Source organism: Pteropus alecto, unplaced genomic scaffold, assembly GCF_000325575.1.
Source record: "Pteropus alecto unplaced genomic scaffold, ASM32557v1 scaffold8, whole genome shotgun sequence".
In the NCBI taxonomy this organism is placed as follows: Eukaryota; Metazoa; Chordata; class Mammalia; order Chiroptera; family Pteropodidae; genus Pteropus; species Pteropus alecto.
In genome coordinates this window covers 5,386,325-5,390,638 of record NW_006494609.1, presented here as the reverse complement: position 1 = coordinate 5,390,638, position 4,314 = coordinate 5,386,325, and the positions used below count along the sequence as shown (strand labels likewise).

Sequence of the window (4,314 nt, the reverse complement as noted above, 5' to 3'; positions counted from 1 at the left end):
CTCTATGAGAAAAAGGAGGAGGGGGCCTTCTTAGTCTTTGGAAATATCTGAATGAAGCTGTAGGAACTTTTTTTTCCTATTTCTTTTCCAGGAAAGTCTTTTTTTTTCACCCTGCTTGAACCTGCTATTCAGGGAGGACTTTCTGGGCCCTCAAACACTGCAGCATCAGTCTCCACGAACAAAACAATTCAGCAGCTGAATTGCAAAGTTCTCGTGGAAAGCTTTGTATTAAGTGGGAGAACAGAGCAAGGCTGAGCTGGGTGTTTGGGCCCTGACAGAGGTCTGGGCTTGGAGCAGAGCCCCATCAAGGAGGACAGATTCATCCCAGCTATGCCCAACATTTGCTTCCTCTCTCCTCTTTCCTAAACACATCCTTCCAGAATGCAATCTATCTCGAGGCAACACAAGAGCATTGGAAGAAATCTCAGAGCTTTAAGCAGCTTGGAAACCAAGAGAAGATTGGTTCCATTGCAAGCCAAAGGTAGGCATCAGTATGACGTGATATGATAAATGATCCAGGAGGCAGGAAGAGGCACATTTTCTGTTCTGGCCTCATTTATAGCATAGTTCCAGCCAGAGTCCTGCTCCATCGGGCTGACTGGCTGCATCAGCCCCACACAGGATCCTCAGCCAAAACCTCCAGCAGCTACAAGTCAGCATCCACATGAGTCCAGCCTCTCCCCTTCTCTCTAGCATGAACTCTAATCTGTCTTTCTCCTTTACTGAAAACATTCCCTCTTTATTAAAGAACAAGACAGTGAGAACCTTGAGTGAAGCATGGTATAAAAACCACTGCCTTTGGCATCAGACTCACCAAAGGTTTAATCTCCACTCTACCATTCACCACTCTGGGCCCTTGGGCAACTTCGTCTGTGTACCTTGCTTTTCTCATTTGTAAATTGTGACTACTACTTCCTAATGTATAGGGTGGCTGTGAGGATTAAATGAGACAATATATCTGAACCTTGCCTAAGGTGCTAAATAAAATCTACTTCCTAACCTTCTCACTGACAGATGACTTTGGTTGCCATAAACTATACTAAGAGCTACTGGGATACAACACATGATGTCAATCAAAGAACTTACAATCTGTAAGCTCCACAAAGGTAGAGACCATGTCTATTTTATTCACCAGTGTATACCCAGTGTCTAGCACAGTGTCTGACACATATAGATACACAGAAATATTGGTTGATTGAATAATAGATGAACTTTGCGAACCTGAATCTTAAAATCTTAGAACTGTAGCACTGAAGAGTCCTTAAAAAAGCATGTAGTCCAGAGATGGCAAGTCATTTATTTGCTTGCCCACCCCAATGGATATGTAGTTAATACCTAGAGCACTGTGTGAAGAAGGATTCTGAGGCCACATATCAATTAGCAATATATCCCAAAAGTATGAAAAGGCATCAAACATCACTAGTGCTTGTACTTAACCTTTTTGGTTCAAACTAAGACATTGTACAAATGAGAAAATGGGAGATAAAAGATCACACGGTCAGTTAATGGCAGACAGGCACAAACATTTAACTCTGGGTTTGAGTAGCAGAAAAATCAAGACCAGCAAAGGCCTGATTTACCAGATAATGGCAGCAAGTTGAGAACAAAGGGCCAGAGAGACACCAAACAGCCTTTCCTTCCAGCCACTGTCCCAGGATAAACATTTCTTCTCAACCCCCATTAGCAGAGAGGTACAAGCAGTAATCCAGAAGAAGTGCTGATGGAGAGCACAGACTGAGAAATTTCCATTAGTCCCAGAGAACAAACTCCCCGTTAATTCCTTTTTAACCATGTCGTTTCCTTTTAGGGCCACTTCATTTTGGTAAGTGGCCGCCTCTTCCTCAGCCCGCCAGTTTCTTCAGTCACAGCCCTCATTTAAGATAAATTTGTCTCATCTCTCAAGATCACTGCTTGGGAGAAGCACAGAAGAGTAATTAGCAAATTCAGCATTCTGGTAACCATTCTACAGGGAAAGATAATCATTTGTTAGCTTAAGTAAATCCCATGCCTTCATTAGCTGTGACTTTTTTTTTCTTAGTTAAACCCCTGCCCTCATTATGCTTCTTTCCTTTTTTTTTTTTTTTTTTTTTACTGGAGTCTTTACGTCCTTAGTTTTAAGTTCGAAAAACAGCATATTACTGAATGAATACCTGGTCCTTTCACACATAATTTTTAAAAGACAGAAAATTTTTAAAAGAGAGAGAGAGAAAATGGGCTTACTCACTGCACCTGGGCTTTGTAAGAGACTTGTAAGGCAAGCAAAAGTCAAAATAAATACTTTTTTAAATTTAAAACTGAAAATTCCTCCCAAGGAAATGGAGTATACCTTCCTACTCCATACGTGTGGGCTGTACATAGTGACTTCCTTCTAAACAGTACAGTATAAAAAGGGGCAAAAAATAATAATAACTTTACACTGGAGAAACCTGACAAATGCTACCTTAGCCAGGTGTTCAAAGTCAGCATCACCAGTGATAAATCACATTGATACAATGTAATGTGAAGGGCACTTCACCTTTGTGGTCTTCCTCCCTAAAACCCACAACCCTAGTCTAATTACGAGAAACATCAAACAAACCCCAGCTGAAGGACAGTCTACAAAATGCCTGACCAGAACTCCTCAGAACTGTCAACGTCATCAAAAACAAGGAAAGTCTGAGAAACTATCATGGCCAAGAGGAACCTAAGTGTTATGTGATATCTTAGATGGGATCTTGGAACTGAAAAAGAATATCAGGTAAAAACTAAGAAAATCTGAATAAAGTATGAACTTTGGTTAATAATAAGGTATCGATATTGGTTCATCAATTATAATAAACGTACCGTGCTAATGTAAATGTTAATACTTGGGAAAACTTTACATAGGTATATGGGAATTCTCTGTATTCACAATTTTTCTATAAATCTAAAACTCCTCTAAAATGTTTATTTAAAAAAAAATTAAGGCAGAGATCTTAAGAATCATCTCTAGAACAGCCCAGGCAGGTGGCTCCGGGGACAGGACTTGTTCACATTCTCCCTCCCCCCGAAATGACTTTTTCTCATTGAGAAGCCAACTAACCTGTTCTCTTCCCACCCTATTGATTTGAGTTCTGCTCTCTGAAACTAACAAAAAAATTCTGGAGTCTAGACTCTCTTTTCAAACATATCCCTCAAATGTTTCAGAGTTATGCTTTATTAAATCAAAAGAGACCAGCAAACATCTTCCAGTCCCAAACCTTCATTTTCAAGACAAGGTAACTCAGACCCAGGGGGCAAGAAATTCACCCAATAACATAGGCACTGAAACACAAGTTTGTTCACACCAGCCCAAAGCCCTTTTCTTTATAGCACATTGCTCTTAAGAAGAAGGTAGTCTACGGCCATGCCACCCTGAACAAGCCCGATCCTGTCTGATCTCGGAAGCTAAGCAGGGTCGGGCCTGGTTAGTACTTGGATGGGAGGCCACCTAGGAAGATCAGGTGCTGTAGGCGTAAAAAACAAAAAATAAGGAATTGTAAGCTGACAAGGTCCTTGCAATCTGTGAGGTCAACCAAGGGTTGCCTCGCCTAAAAAAATAAAAAGAAAAGAAAAGGTTAACATGTTGCTCTCTAATTTGGGAAATCTATATATTCTAGTATCCTCCCAGAAAGAGCCTCATTAGCTTGTGAATGTCTCTCTTACCCTCTCCACAGTCTTATTCAGAAGCAGTCAGGGTTAGAAGTGTTAAAGAAACCAATATCTCTTTTCTCCTATCAGTTGATGTCCCAAATTGAATAGAGTGCTCCAGATGAGAACTAACCAATGTTATTCTGTGGCACAGAGTGCCAAATAGATAAACACACATTCCTCAAGCGAGCCTCAGATATACACTGGCTAATTGTCACATGTACAAAGCATGGATCCTCATGCAGCCTTTCGCCAACCAAAACGTCAAGGTTCAAGTTACCATTTTTCTATAGCTTCACTCCACATCCTCCCTATCTCTTCTGAAAAGCTTTTATTCACTGAGGAGAAATCATGGAAGGAGCCAGGTGAAAACTAACATTCACTAAGACTGTACAAGTGCATTATATACATTACCCATTGATTCATTCGATTAGCATTTATTGGGGGCCATGATGTGCCGGGGATTGAGGGAAGAACTGAGAATACAAAGATCATAAGATACCATCCAGGCCCTCAGTGCTTTCAGTCCAGTAAGAAAAATGATCATGTCAATGACAAATTATAGACCCATGTAATAAAGAATGAAAGTGTGAGGTTAGGAGGGAACACCCAAAACTTTGTGAAGGACATATTATTTGCCTATAACTATATTTTCCAGATGAGGAA

At 40.5% G+C, this 4,314-nt stretch overlaps 1 non-coding gene across 1 annotated transcript; it reads left to right on the top strand.

Moving 5' to 3' along the window:
* Positions 1-3,354: 3,354 nt before the first annotated feature.
* On the top strand, positions 3,355-3,473 carry LOC112473857. Its single transcript, XR_003044184.1, has one exon. It is a non-coding gene; the product is annotated as a 5S ribosomal RNA (ribosomal RNA).
* Positions 3,474-4,314: the final 841 nt, after the last annotated feature.